This window comes from Aquarana catesbeiana, linkage group LG04 (genome assembly GCF_042186555.1).
Source record: "Aquarana catesbeiana isolate 2022-GZ linkage group LG04, ASM4218655v1, whole genome shotgun sequence".
Lineage (NCBI taxonomy): Eukaryota > Metazoa > Chordata > Amphibia > Anura > Ranidae > Aquarana > Aquarana catesbeiana.
This window is the reverse complement of record NC_133327.1, coordinates 255956054-255971482: the sequence shown is the minus strand read 5'-3', so window position 1 is coordinate 255971482 and position 15429 is coordinate 255956054. Positions and strand designations below refer to the sequence as shown.

The window sequence follows — 15429 nt, the reverse complement described above, 5'->3', positions numbered from 1 at the left end:
GCAATGTCCAGCTGGTTGTGTGGGTCTTGGATGCTGTCCATGTTTTGGTTGGAACAGACAATCGTGGTGTCAATTTTGGTCCCAATGGTCTCAATGCAAGTGCCCAGTGATGTGATTTTGGCCGCTGTCTGGGACAGTCCTCTGTCTAGTATCTCTGCAAATTTAGTGAAAATGAATTATAAGTCCCGTGGCTGTGAGGGGATCATGCCTGTGTTGTGCCAGGGCTCATCAGGCTTTGGAGGGGCTGCAGTCATAGGGGACAGTAACAGATCATCCAGGATTTGGTTAATAAGGGACTCTTAGCTGGAGATGCTGTGCCCCTGAGTGGAGTGGAGTGAGGGTTGCATCCACCTACCTCTGCCTGCTGTGGGTCCTGCCAGGGAGAATGAACTGGTATCCCTGCACGTGCTTCCTCATGGAGCTGCTGTGCCGTCACCATCTTGGGATTCTCATCAGGCGCCCGGATCATGCTAAATTGAGCCCTTGTTCATTAAAAAGATAAATCTTGATGTTGAACCTTGAAACACATATAAAGTGAGTACTATCAGGCAGCTTATGTGCTCTTGTTAGCTAATAGCAGCATAGGGCTGACTTGTTCAGTGACCTCCAGAAGTCAGTCATTGCAGAAGCACCTACATGTCTGACAATAGCGATGTACTTGCAAATTATACCTTGTGGTGCTATTCTCAAAAACAAATAAGCACTGAGAGCTAGGGGCAAGAAATGTTGTAGTGGACATCATTATATGGAGCATGAGAATTCAACTAAGCACAACTGAAGCTTTCACAGAATAGGTAATCAGAAAATAACCAGACAAAGAGTAAATTTATTTGCAGATTACTTAACAGATGCAAAATTCAGGAAAAACAGGGTCAGAGTGATAAAAACATGCATATACTGCTGAATAATGAATATGAAAGCTGCACAAACAGACACTCCACCACAGTGTCTCTGTGTCTCAGTCAGTTTAACACATCTAGGGATGTGTTTCCCATAGTAGCTGGGTCTTCTGTAGAAGCTGTATGCTAAAGACTCAGGGGTTGAGTCTCAATACCATGTTCCAAGAAAAGAGCTGGTGAATTCTTTGTATTCAGGCAGGATGATGGTTCAGAGGACCCCACAGCTGGAAGCTTGATGTTCATTGGACCGCCTTATGGGTTTTTATGTGAGTCTTGATGTGTTTAAGGGTTTATGGTTTAGGCATCTTAGTTTTTCTTGGGTTCCTTCCCTCTGCATATCTGGCACGCCTGGATTGGCCTGTTATTGAACAAATCCAGTGACTTTTTCATATGGTTTTTCCATTTCTCCTTGCTGGTGTCCACCTTTACATTAGAGTAGAACTCTTTCCCCAGGTTGAAAGTCTAAGTCTGACCCTTCCAACTCCTCTTGTTCCACCCATGACCAGTCTTTGTAACAAATTTGGGCTTTAGACAGGCATAGTTTCCGCTCAAAAATCCAGGAAGTCAGAGTGTATTCAAATTTTTCTGTGGGCATAGGTTCATGGGCCCACAAGAATACAGCCAAACATAACATGGTAGCATCAGTGGCTTATCAAGGAATGTACAGTATGTATGGTTATACTTCCAGACCACCTCAGCTAAGTAATGACTCAATTTCCTTGGATTGACTGCTAGCATCGGTTCTAAGCTGGAATGAAAAGGAGAAGTCACCGAAGCCAACATCATCCATGGCTTCAAGAAGTTAAATGTCTACATTTATTCCAGTTTTTAGTCTACTCTTGCACAGCCCCACTTCTGGTCTACCCATGTGGGAGCACAGAGTGATGGGCAAAGTGTTGATAAAATACTGCTAAAACTCTGCCAACCCAGGAACAGTTCTGATTTTGGTCACAGCTGTGGGGGGACCTCCATTCCTGTATGACATTTACTTTTTGGGATTATTGAACACACTTTGCCTGGAGATGACCTGCATTAGGAACTCAATTTCATGCTTGAATACATTGCACTTTTTGGGTTCTAGCTTCAGCCAGTATTGGTGCAGCCGGGATAACACAGCATCTAAATGTGCAAGATGGCCCTTGATTTTAGCAGAAGACACCTTTAAATTATCTAGAAAAATGGGATACTATCCAAATTCATGTTCCTAAGACAGTATTTCATCCTTCTTTGGAATACAGCAGGTGCACTGTTCAGCCTAAAAGGGCATCTATTTGAACTGGCAGAACCCCATGGGAGTAATGAAATTTATCTCCAGCCAATAGATCTCGGCATTCGAGATGTGCCAATACCCCCTGGAGAGATCAAGTGTAGGGAAAAATTTGGCCTGACTTAGGGCAGCAAGGGTTTCCGTGATCCATGGAAAAGTATAAGCAACCCTCTTGTGTAACAGAATTCATATGCCTGTAGTCCACACAAAAGCAGCGCGTGCTATCCTTCTTCCTTACATTATTCTCTTTGATCTTCTGCTCTAGTATTTGCTTGACTTCTTGGTAGAGGTGCAGAGATATGCTTTCATATTTCTTCTAGATAGGAGGGAACTCTCTTAAGAATATCTCATGTTCTATCCAATTGCAAAGCCCAGGTCATGGACACCTCTTCTAATCATTTAGAAAATAGACAAACTGTGGTCAGGTATAGGAATGATAGTTATTGCTTTCATGCCCATTCTTGATTTGTTTCTGGTGACCACTGCATATTCACTCTAGCCACGCAGCAAAGATCATGGAACTCTCAGAGCACTATGGGGGTTATTTAAAAAAGGCAAATCCACTTTGCACTACATGTGCACTGCAAGTGCACTTGGAAGTGCAGTCGCTGTAAATCCGAGGTGGGCATGCAAGAAAAATAAAAAACAGCATTTTAGCTTGCATATGATTGGATGGTAAAATCAGTAGAGCTTCCCCTCATTTCAGATCTACCCTTAGATTTACAGTGACTGCACTTCCAAGTGCACTTGCAGAGCACCTTGTAGTGCAAAGTAGATTTGCCTTTTTTTAAATAACCCCCAATGTCTCTTACCTTGGGAGAAATCACATCTCTGATTAAGGCCAGTTCTGCCATCGCTGTGCCAGGGAACAGGAGGAGTGAAAGAGTCTTGATGTTGCATATTCTAACTAGTACCATATCTTGCTAGACAATTGCGAGGATCCTGGCAACAAAGGAACTGATTCTGAGGGCAATGGTTCTGGAAGGATAGCGTCAGGATGGAACATGCTGGCTATAGTGCAAGTGAAGCTCTAAGGCACACACAGATGTGTAGTTCATCATGCTTGTCTTTGTACTCCTCACCTGGTTGCCGCCACACAAACTTGACACCATCTGAACCAAATAAGTTACCTTGGTCTCATCAGACCACAGAACATGGTTCCAGTAATCCATGTCCTTAGTCTGCTTGTCTTCAGCAAACTGTTTGTGGGCTTTCTTGTGCATCATCTTTAGAAGAGGCTTCCTTCTTGGACGACAGCCATGCAGACCAATTTGATGCAGTGTGCGGCGTATGGTCTGAGGCTGACCCCCCCCACCCCTTCAACCTCTGCAGCAAAGCTGGCAGCACTCATACGTCTATTTCCCAAAGACAACCTCTGGATATGGTGTTGAACATGTGCACTCAACTTCTTTGGTCGACCATGGCGAGGCCTGTCCTGAGTGGAACCTGTCCTGTTAAACCACTGTATGGTCTTGGCCACCATACTGCAGCTCAGTTTCAGGGTCTTGGCAATCTTCTTATAGCCTAGGCCATCTTTATGTAGAGCAACAATTCTTTTTTTTCAGATCCTCAGAGAGTTCTTTGCCATGAGGTGCCATGTTGAGCTTCCAGTGACCAGTATGAGAGAATGAGAGCGAAAACACCAATTTTAAAACACCCACTCCCCATTCACACTGAGACCTTGTAACACTAATGAGTCACATGACACCAGGGAGGGAAAATGGCTAATTGGGCACAATTTGGACATTTTCACTTAGGGGTGTACTGCAGGAAAAAAGCTTGTTGCCAGTGGTTTAGACATTAATGGCTGTGTGTTGAGTTATTTTTAGAGAACAGCAAATTTACACTGTTATACAAGCTGTACACTCACTGCTTTACATTGTAGCAAAGTGCAATTTCTTCAGTTTTGACACATGAAAATATATAATAATATATTTACAAAAATGTGAGGAGTGTACTTTTGTGAGATACTGTAAGTGCGGAAGCTGTACTAGTTAGTTGTTGTCTGATCTATGGCATTCCCTATGTTCCTGTGTCTGTTCCTGTATCTGAGTTCTGTGATTTATCCGGCTTGTCTTGACCATGCTTGAATGCCACCTGCCCTGACCTCAGCTTTTCTCTGGACCCTGCTTTGCTCTGTTGCTCATCTCCCTGCTCTGACAATACTGACATTGGCCTGTACCCTGACCACTTTTCTGCCTGCTGTCTATGCCTGATCTGACTATATGTTACTGACCCGGCCTCATCTGACCACGCATCCTGTCTTATCGGCCTGCTCAGCATCTGCTGACCAGCACACTTCCTACCTGGTCCCAGCCAGTCTTCTGCCAGCCTGCCATCTGCTCGGTCAAGGGTCCTCTGCTTCTGCTGGTTTCTGCTGTCCGGACAATCTGATCCATTCCTGGTGAAGCATAAGCCACTTACCTGCGCAGTCTACTGGACACCCCATGGGCACTTTTACCTCACCGTGATCTTGCGGCCACTGTCTCACTACCAGTATTCCTTGAGCTGGAGCTGTAAGAGAAGCCTTCCTCATCACATCAGGCTCTATAACCAGGTACGTGACAGATAGTGAAGCCTTTCAATCCATAGGTAAGAGCTGACATTCATCAGGAGTAAGCGTCCTTGATTAGGTGATACCACATACTCCATCCCGAAGGGAAACCTGATGAGGCCATATTTTTTGCAGATGTCTACAGTCCATGCATCAGGGCACTCCTGTGCTTCCAAAGCATTCAGAAGTTGTCTGACTTCCTTAAGTGGGCCCAAGTATGCAGGGCAGCTATTCAGCATCTCAACTCTTAACTCTCCAGAATTACAAGCATTCAGTGTTCCTAAAAATTATTTATATTTACAATTTGGCTTTTATATAGAATGTTTCAATCACAAATATAACATCAATTAATTTTATTAATTAACATGAGGGGTCATATTAGGGAACAACACAGAGAGGAGGGGGGCGTGACCGGATGTTGGTGTGAGTGGCCGTGTGTGAGCTCTCTCCGTGCTCCAGCCCTTATGTTGCCAGCCTCAGCAGTTTAACCCAGCGAGCTGCCTAACCCAGTACAGAGCATCCCGCTTTGTCTTGTCAGCCTTTGTCAGCCTTTGTCAGCCCTTGTTAGCCCCTTGTCAGCCCCTGAACCTCCGAGCGGAGGGAGCGGAGGGTGCAGTGTGGAGTGGAGGACGGCCGCAGCCAAAATCGCTACAGGGAAAGGGAGCCGGCCCCTGCTATTGGATTGCCTTCGGATTGCTAAAGCGCCCGAACTTACCTGAGCTGACCACGTCCCCTGTCTCTGCCAGTCCCTGCCTCGTAGCCTAGCAACGCCCGGCAATCTTGCGATTGCCGGGAGGACATCACGGGACTTAGCGGCGAGACGGAAGACAGCCACAGCGAAAGGCAGATGCCAAAAGAGAAGAGGGGGATGCGCTGTCCCTGAGTGCCCCAGGACAGGTATGTGGATGTCTGGCTTTAATCCAGGGAAGAGAGAAGTGATAAGAGCAGGACTGTGTGAAATTGCTGATAAGTTGAAGGAGGAAGGAAAAGAGGGGAAAAAGGAGTAAAAGAAAAAAGAAGAGCTTACTGAGTAGGGTAAGAACTAAGTAACAACAGTGGACAGCGTGGGTGGCGTTTGCCTTGGATTAAAGAAGAAAGACAGGGGATAATAGCCCTAGGAATTTCTGTTAAAGCGGGGTAAAAGGGGCAAAAGTGGTAATAACCAAAAATAATCAACTCAGTAAAGGAATTATTGGGAATCTCACCTAGGCACTGCACCATATCTTTATCATGACCAGGAAGAAAGGTGAGGAGCCTCAGCAGCAGCCCCAAGAAAATACAGCAATACAGTCCACCCGCTCCTCTAAGGAAAAGGGGAACCAAGTAACACCGCCAACTGCAGCGGCAGCTAAATTAGAAATATTCGCACATACCCCCTCACACTCCCCTGCTAAAGGCAATCAGCCAACTCACGAGAAGACACAGGCAGGACTCACTGGGGACAGAAAAAGCATAGGCAAAATGTCAGCAACCCCAGTCACACTACCAGTTAGCGCTAAAATAACGAACAAAAAAAGCCCCAACAAAGGCACTGTAGCTACCTGCGGAGCTTCTCCGGATCTGAGCATAACTGGTGAACCTGAGCCTACATTAAAAGAGGTTTTGGCTGCGGTAAATTCCTGTAAAGGATCCTTGAATGACCTGTGTAATCAATTAAGGGGCCTTAAGGAAGAATTATGCACCATGAGTCGAGAACTTCAGAGGGTGGCGGATAGGACCTCTACCATAGAAGAAAGATTGAGCCAAGTAGAAGATATATTACATCCAATACAACAGGAGTTTAAGATTATGCAAACACAGTTTGATGCGCATAGACATAAAATGGACGAAATGGAAAACAGGTTGCGCAGATGTAACGTAAGGGTGATGGGCCTCCCAGAGAGAAGTGAGGGCCCTTGCCCTGAGGCGTTTATCGAAAATTGGCTCAAGGAGATTTTTGGGACTGAAACATTTTCACACCTTTTTGCTATCGAGAGAGCGCACCGAATCCCCACTAGGCCTACCGCGTCGGGAGGTCGCCCCAGACCTATGATTATTAAGCTGTTTTGTTATAGAGACAAGGTGACACTGATGCAAAAATCCAGAGAAAAAGGGGACATTTCTTATAATGGCACTAGGATCTCACTATATCCCGATTATTCCCCAGTCTTACAAAAAAGAAGGGCAGGATTCGTGGACATTAAACGGGCCTTACGGACGTACAAAATCCCATATGCACTGCTATACCCAGCACGTTTGCGTGTAGAAGCTTTAGGGACAGTTCAATTTTTTGATACAGTCGATAAAGCCACAACATGGCTTGAGGAAAACAAAAGGAATTTGTAAGCTGGAATATAGAAGGGAAAGAAGGGGAAAGAAAAAAATAAAAAAGAAGAGAAAGATCTGAATGATTGAACGTTAAAGGGGGCTGTTTTTTTTTGTTTGTTTTTTTTGGGGTTTTTTTTGCAGCATGGGCTGGAGGGAGAGGGGCTGGAGGGTGAATGTTTTTAATAAGAGATGGTATACAGTTGTGGATTGATTTTTTGTTTATTGTCGATGCTTTGATGGCACTTTGTTCTAGGAGGTTTGGTTTGGGGGGGGGTGGGGGAGGGGAGAGGGGGGCAGATAGAGGAACTTGGGGGGGTGGATATATCAATAGGGTGGGAGTGAAAGTTTTTGTTAGAACGGGATGAAGGGTACACAAAGGTCACAAACAAAGCCCCTAGGGCTAGCCGAACCAGGCATGGGGTGAGGAGGGGGGGTACATTGGGTGTAGGGCTATTCATTTATTATGAGGGATATAACTGTTATGTTACGCTGGGACAGGGGTGGGGAAAGGGACAAATGATATATAAAATTTTGAAGTATTTACACATGCACAAGGAAGAGAAAGGAATTTTGGAGGGTGGGGTGGGGTGGGAAGGGTGAATCAGGGGTTCCCCCTCTCCACCCCTTTCACCTCTATTTATAGTATTGGCACTGTTTACTGTTTTTGAAGTCACAGTTGAGATAAAACAAATGATAAAATGTATAGTAGGAAGTTTGCTACGTTCAATTGGGAGATTGGGGAAAAGGAGTGATTTGTATTTTAAATCACCTAAGATAGATGTTTTGAAGCCACTATTCCTCTCAGACCTAATTTGTTTAGGGTTTTTTGTTAATTTTGTTTGTCATGTTTTTTATACCTTTATACTTTCTGGATGCCTAGAACAGTTGTAATAAGTTCTTGGAATATTAGGGGTATGAGCGATTCTGCCAAGAGAGCTGCGGTTTTCTTAGAACTGGAGTCCCACGGTGCTGGGCTGATATGCTTGCAGGAGACGCACCTGACTAATGAGTCTAAATTATTAATTAAGGACAAAACATTTCAAACACAATTTCATTCAGTCTACTCCTCCTACTCAAGGGGAGTGAGTATACTGGATAAAAAGGAGGTGGCGTTTTCCTGCAGGGTTGTCAGGGTCGACATATTGGGTTGTTATATCTTTCTACGTTGCCTGATAGAAGGTAGAGCACTTGTAGTAGCAAATTTGTATATTCCCCCTCCATTTAAGATGGAGATCCTGAATTGCCTGCTAGAGTATATGGAAAATAAGACAGGTACCCTGCTGATAGTGGTAGGGGACTTTAATACAGTTCTCGATATATGCCAAGACAGGCTCCCAACTGGAGCCCGGACAGAAATGGTGAGGGAGGGAAGGCTCGCTCAGTTTCTGGAGGAGATCGGCTGGTGCGATCTCTGGAGAATTCGCATAGATTTAGCTATAGGTAATAAAGAAGCACATCCGCTAGTGAATAAGATAGAATATTGCCCAAGAGGGATTTCAGACCACTCACCCTTGAAACTAGTAGTGAATATTCATGACAGACAAACGCAAAGACAGTGGACAGTAAAACCAGTATGGTTAGAGGTAATAGGGGGAACGGAAGAAATATCTACTAGTCTTAAAGAGTTTATAGCCCATAATTTAGGTTCAGCATCAATGGGGGTGGTTTGGGATTCCTTAAAAGCCTTCCTTAGGGGGCTCTTAATCCAAAATATAACAAGGGTAAAAAAGAAATCAAGAGCACAGGGGGAGCATGTTAGAAATGAGGTCATGGAGTTAGAAAGACAATATGTGCTGGATCCTAGCCCAGGGAAATGGGAATTATGGACTAGGAAGCAACAGGAGTATAAAGCAGTAATAACTAGAAATGCCGAGAACAGGAGACTCTTTCAGAGGCAGAGGTGTTTTGAGGCGAGGGAAAGAGTGGGCCGAATGCTGGCCTTACTGGCCAGTACTAATTCCCCTTCCTCAACAATATCCGCGATTAGGTCCCCAGGAGGGGAAATTACATCTGACCCTGTGAGGATTAAGGAGATATTTTTTTGACTTCTACAGTACCCTTTACAAGTCAAAACGGGGTGTGGAGAGGGGCGAGGTGGATAGATTCCTGGAGGGGGTTAAACTACCGACCCTCTCTGCAACTGATAAGATCAGCCTAGAATCCCCAATAACGTTAGAAGAGTTAAAAAATGCAGTGGCAGATATGTCCAACCATAAATCCCCAGGCCCGGACGGATTGCCCTTCGAGATCTATAAGTACTATGGGGAGGCCTTGCTCCCTACCCTTTTGGGGACACTGGAAGGGGCGGCTGTAGAAGGTAGATTGCCCGACTCGATGACAGAATCCAATATTGTGCTCATACAAAAAGAAGGGAAGGACCAACTGGATGTATCCTCATATAGAGCGATTTCATTGCTCTGCTCGGACATCAAAATCCTGGCAAAGGTATTAGCAACTAGGTTAAGAAAATGCATCGCAACGTTGATACATCCAGATCAGGCAGGGTTTATTCCCCATAGATCCACTAGTGTAAACATTAGAAGGGCATACCTGAACTTCCAGACCCCAGTGGAGAGCAGGGATCCCAGAGCTGTCGTGTCCTTGGATATAGCCAAGGCATTTGACAGCCTGGAATGGGGATACCTTTGGGGGATAATGGAGAGATTTGGTTTTGGCCCCCTATTTATTAATTGGGTAAAAATTCTATATAGCCGCCCAACTGCCAGACTAAAAGTTAATAATGAGTACTCAGAAAGTCTATTACTTGAGAGGGGCACAAGACAGGGGTGCCCGCTATCGGCCCTACTTTTCGCCCTGGCAATGGAGCCATTGGCGGAGGCTGTGAGAAGTTCGACTGGACTACAGGGTTTCAGGAGGAAGGACGGGGATGAAAAGATAGCGCTCTATGCCGACGACGTTCTGGTTTTTTTGGGGGACACGGGACCTTCTTTAGTAAAAACGATGCAGCTGGTAGAAGGGTTTGGGAGGATCTCGGGTCTTGTAATCAACTGGGAAAAATCAACGTTATTGCGGATTGACCCAGCTGCTAGTATTCTCTCTGACGGTATACCTGGGTTAAAAATAACAGACAAAATGAGATACCTAGGAATAGTAATGTCTAATGACCCCAATCACTACATCCAAGATAACCTGGTCCCCTTGCTTGCAAAAATTCAAAAGAAATGCGATATCTGGTGCCGACTCCCACTATCTATGGCGGGCCGAACAAACCTGATTAGAATGATATGGTTGCCGCAACTACTGTATATCCTCCACAACTCCCCGGTATGGATCAGGAGAAAGTGGTTCTTAAAAATAAATTCTTTATTCCGGGAACTCATCTGGAAAAAAGGACAGGCTAGGATTAGTTTACAAGTACTGCAGCGCCCTACTAGTAAGGGGGGAATGATGGTTCCCCACCCTTACAGTTATTACTTGGCTGCCCAATTACAGCATATTGGGGGATGCGAGTCCCCGGGAGAGATGCATGCCAGCGATAAAATTATGCTAGAGGGTAGCTTGCATAAATCACTAGTGGAAGCATTAGAAGCAGGCTCGCTTCAGCAAAAGTCTCCAATGCATAAATTAGTAATTAAAGTTTGGCAGATAACTAAGAGGACCATGGGGTACAAGGGTATCACCGAGTTCTCACCTATATGGCACAATAAATCCTTGCGGGAGTTATTAACTGTAGAGAAGAACGTTGTGTGGGAGCGCCACGGTATATCTAGATCCACCTGTTTAGAGATAACAATCTGAAATCTTTCAGACACGCATTAGGTACTCAATTCAGGACCTGCCCTATGGAGTGGTGCAACGCACCACTCCTTAATAAAATAGTTTATTAGTAAAATAATAAAATAATTAATATTAATTATTAATAAAATAGTTAAAGCAAAAACCACTAAAGGCTTGATTACAGACGTATATGTGCAGTTAGTGGATAAAATGATAACCCTACAAGCGGTCTCGGGCCCAGGGAGAGATGGGAGGCAGAAGTGGGGGAGTTGACGGACGACCAGTGGAAAAAATTCTGGAATATGGCCCGATGGTGTCCTTCTCTCTGTCACAGAGGGCCTCGCATCTCTTCCTGTTGTATAGAGTGTATTACACTCCTAAGAGGTTATATAGGTTTGGCCGTAGACCGGATGATAAGTGTCCTAGATGCTCAGGGACAGGAGATCTTATCCATATGATGTGGAGATGCCCAAAACTAGTAAGATACTGGCCCGAAGTCGTAAAAATTATAAACTCTAGGTTCAAAGTCAAAATAGAACTAGAAGCCAGGGTGTGTATTTTGGGGCTGGTAAGGGGAAATATGGGGAACTCCAATACAATTACTGCTATAGTAAGGTGCCTATACCAGGCAAGAAAGTTGATAGCGCAATCTTGGCTCTCAGCATTGCCCCCAACTCCGGAGGAATGTCTCAGGACCATGAACTCCTTGGTCTGGACAGAAAGGACTATATACACTAGAAAAGGTAGTCACAATAAATTCATTAAGATATGGAGACCCTGGCTGCAGGAGTTGAGCACCCGACATCTCCTCCTGAATTTATTATAGGAACGGGGAACTGCATTTAAGAGAAGAGGGAATAAAGCCCCACAGAGCTCGGATTTGAAGAAATTAGGCAAACTCCGCTGCGACGCAGGCGGATTCAAAATAAAATAAGGCTCAGCGTTAACATTACCAGTGTGACGCATGATGGGGGGAGGGTGGGAGGGAGATGGGGGAGGGAGTGAGGGAAGGGGAGGGCAAGGTCGAAGCTAGAAAAAAGGGAGAAAATGAAAATGTAAGTCTGTGTATTAATATAAGTGTATGGGACTAACACTGTGAGGCAAAGTGAAAGTTGTTATAATGTCGCTTATTTCTTGTTTTCGCTATAAAACGGTGTTTACTGTATACTCTTTTTTCTCTATGTTTTTTATGATTATTAATAAAAAAAGGAATTAAAGTAAAAAAAAAAAGAAGTAGAAGAAAAATTGACAATACAAATAAAATGGTAAAGGGGTATGCAACAAGCATAAGACAGGCAGTGAAACTATTGTAGTGCCCGCCTAGGAGTAGTGGCAGCAAAATACAGAATAACAATGTCTCAAAAAACAGTGTATAATGCCGCGTACACATGAGCCGGAAATATTGGATGTGAGCTGGTTGTCGGAAAGTCCGACCGTTTGTATGCTCCATCGAACATTTGCTGCCGGGCTTTCTGCCAACAAATGTTTGATAGCAGGTTCTCAAATTTTCCGCCAACAAAACTTTGTTGTCAGAAAGTCCAATCATATGTACACAAGTCTGCGCACAAAAGTTCAGGCATGCTCATCAAGTACGAGCAGAAACTAGTGTTCGTAATGGAGATAGCACATTCGTCACGCGGCAAATTTTGAAATCTCTCAATGCAGCGCATTCTCTTCTTCTTTATAATGCTAGAATAATGAAGTTGCTTTGCTGCTGATATTCACAGAGCTCTGACAAACGGATTTTTTATTATTTCTTGTGATCTCATGAATAATCTTTGTTTTTTGCCACACAACAGGGTTTTTTTTCTCGTGATCTCCAGAATAATCTTTTTTTTTTTTTTTCAGTGATCTCCATATTCTTTTTTTGTTTTTTGTTTTTCTCGTGATCTCCAGAATATTGTTTTTTTCTAGCGATCTCCTTTTGTTTTTTTTTCTCGTGATCTCCAGAATATTTTTTTTTTCTAGTGATCTCCATAATATTTTTTGTCGTTTTGTGTGTCAAGTTACCACAACACCATTATTAGGCAGGGGTTTGCACAGGCTGGGATTACATTGGCAACTATCGCCTTGGATAAAGTATTCATATTGGATTAAGTATTACACTTCCGCTCAGCACTATCTAACACAACTCTTTTCTACCTACAGGTATGTGTCAGTTGAACAACATCTTCCACCTTTAATTGAAACTGGGATCTGCTTGCTAAATTCTGTGTATGTGTCAGCTCAACCACATCTTCCACCTTTAATTGAAACTGGGATATGCTTGCTAAATTCTGTGTATGTGCTTTTGGTGATCTATGCTGCCTTCAAATTCTTTCTGTCCATTTTACAGTGATGTTTATTTTACTTTCTTATTGTCTATACTTAAATTATGAGCAGTTCCTATCTTTATGGCTCTGACCTTTCTGCTCTCTTTCTGTGTCTTGTAGTGAACCTTGGTGTGAGAATATATATCACCCTCACTCCTGTCTTCGCCTTATTACTGCACATATCAGCTCCTGCTAATTCTGAACCCATATACCAATAAAACCTGCAGGCCACTGGGACATTTCCCCCCCACATAAGTCACACTCCCATATCACCTCTCTCTCCCTTCTGCTTCTCCTAACTTCTGGAGATATTTCCCCAAATCCTGGACCACCATCATTTACCTTCGGCCAACATACCCAGCACCCCTCATCCTCTGATAGCAGCCGCAATCCACACAATCTAATTTCTATTCCTCTTCAGCCTAGAACCAGCCTCCCCTTCTCCTGTGCCCTTTGGAATGCCCGCTCTGTTTGTAACAAACTCACCACCGTCCATGACCTATTTTTCACAAACTCCCTGAACCTACTTGCAATTACTGAGACATGGATTCAAGAATCTGACCTTCCTTCTCCTGCTTGATCCCCTTCAGTCTGGATTTCGCCCACAGCACTCCACAGAAACTGCCCTCCTAAAACTCACAAACGACTTACTAACAGCCAAAACCAATGGTCATTATTCCATACTCTTACTCTTGGACCTTTCTGCTGCCTTTGATACAGTTGACCACCCCCTCCTCCTCAAAAAACTCAATTTGCTTGGTCTCCATGGCTGCACTCTCCTCTCATCGCACCTTCAGTGTCACTTACAACTCCAAAGGTTCTGTCCTTGGACCTCTACTATTCTCGATCTACACGTCCTCCCTGGGTCAGCTGATAGCCTCCCATGGCTTTCACTACCATTTATATGCTGATGACGCCCTCAGCTCACCCCATCAATCTCCTCACGCATCACTGATCTACTAACAGACATATCAGCCTGGATGTCAAACCACTTCCTCAAACTGAATCTATCTAAAACTGAGCTCTTAATATTTCCTCCCCCACATGCCCCCTCCCCTGACTTCTCTGTCAAGATCAATGGCACATCTATCAGTCTGTCCCCACATGCCAGGGTGCTAGGGGTAACCTTAGACTCTGAACTGTCCTTTCAGGCTCACATACAATCCCTGTTCGAATCATGCCGCCTTAGCCTCTGCAAAATTTTCAGAATACACCCCTTTTTAACTAAGGACACCACCAAGCTTCTAATTCACTCCCTGGTCATCTCTTGCCTTGATTACTGCAACTCCCTCCTCATTGGATTACCTTTACTTAAACTATCCCCCCTTCAGTCCATAATGAATGCCTCTGCAAGACTCATCCACCTTACCAACCATTCAGTGTCCACCACTCCTCTCTGCCAATCCCTCCACTGGCTTCCACTCACCCAACGAATAAAATTTAAAGTACTAACAATAATTTACAAAGCCATTCATAACTCTGCCCCCAGCTACATCACTAACCTAGTCCCAAAATACCAACCAAGCCGCTCTCTTCGGTCATCCTAAGACCTCCTACTCTCTAGCTCCCTTGTCACCTCCTTCCATACTCGCCTCCAGGATTTCTTCAGAGCTTCTCCTATCCTTTGGAACTCCCTACCCCAATCTGTCCGACTGTCCCCAAATCTATCCATCTTTAGACGATCCCTGAAAACCCTTCTCTTCAAAGAAGCCTATCCTGCTTCTAACTAACACTGTTTTACTTCCTCCATCAGCTCATCCCCCACAGCTATTACCTTTTGTATCAATTGACCCTTCCTTTTTAGAATGTAAGCTCTAACGAGCAGGGCCCTCTGATTCCTCTTGTACCAAATTGTAATGTAACTGTAATGTCTGCCCTCATGTTGTAAAGCGCTGCGCAAACTGTTGGCACTATATAAAATCTGTATAATAATAAATAATAATAATTATTATTATCTTGTATTTTTTAACCTCAAAAAGATACAACTATGTTGGTGTCCTTTGTTTTAATTTGACATTGTATTTTTAAAATGTACCTGCCTACTCACAAACAAATTGTCCTTTTTGAAGTAAAACACATAGCCCAGTATTTGTCCAAACAAAAATTAGGAATTTAATAGGGGTCATAACAAAATAAAGAGGAAGGCAACGCTGGAGAAACAGTTGGAATTGGTGAAGCCTTTGTACCCCAGGGCAGACATCAATTATTTGACAGTCAAAATTGGTAACCTGAGGATTCCATTTAATAGGGAGCACAATACAGTCCAGGACTCCGAGAGATCAGAAGCAGCAGCAGATGACATATATGTTCCAAGGCTGTGGTCTTAAAACAGCCTGCGTCTTTTGCCAGACC

At 44.1% G+C, this 15429-nt stretch overlaps 1 long non-coding RNA gene across 1 annotated transcript; it reads left to right on the top strand.

The window, feature by feature from the left end:
* Nucleotides 1–5121: 5121 nt before the first annotated feature.
* On the top strand, nucleotides 5122–15028 carry LOC141139862 (uncharacterized). The gene is made up of 2 exons (XR_012243824.1): nucleotides 5122–5617; nucleotides 12914–15028. It is a non-coding gene; the product is annotated as an uncharacterized lncRNA (long non-coding RNA).
* Nucleotides 15029–15429: the final 401 nt, after the last annotated feature.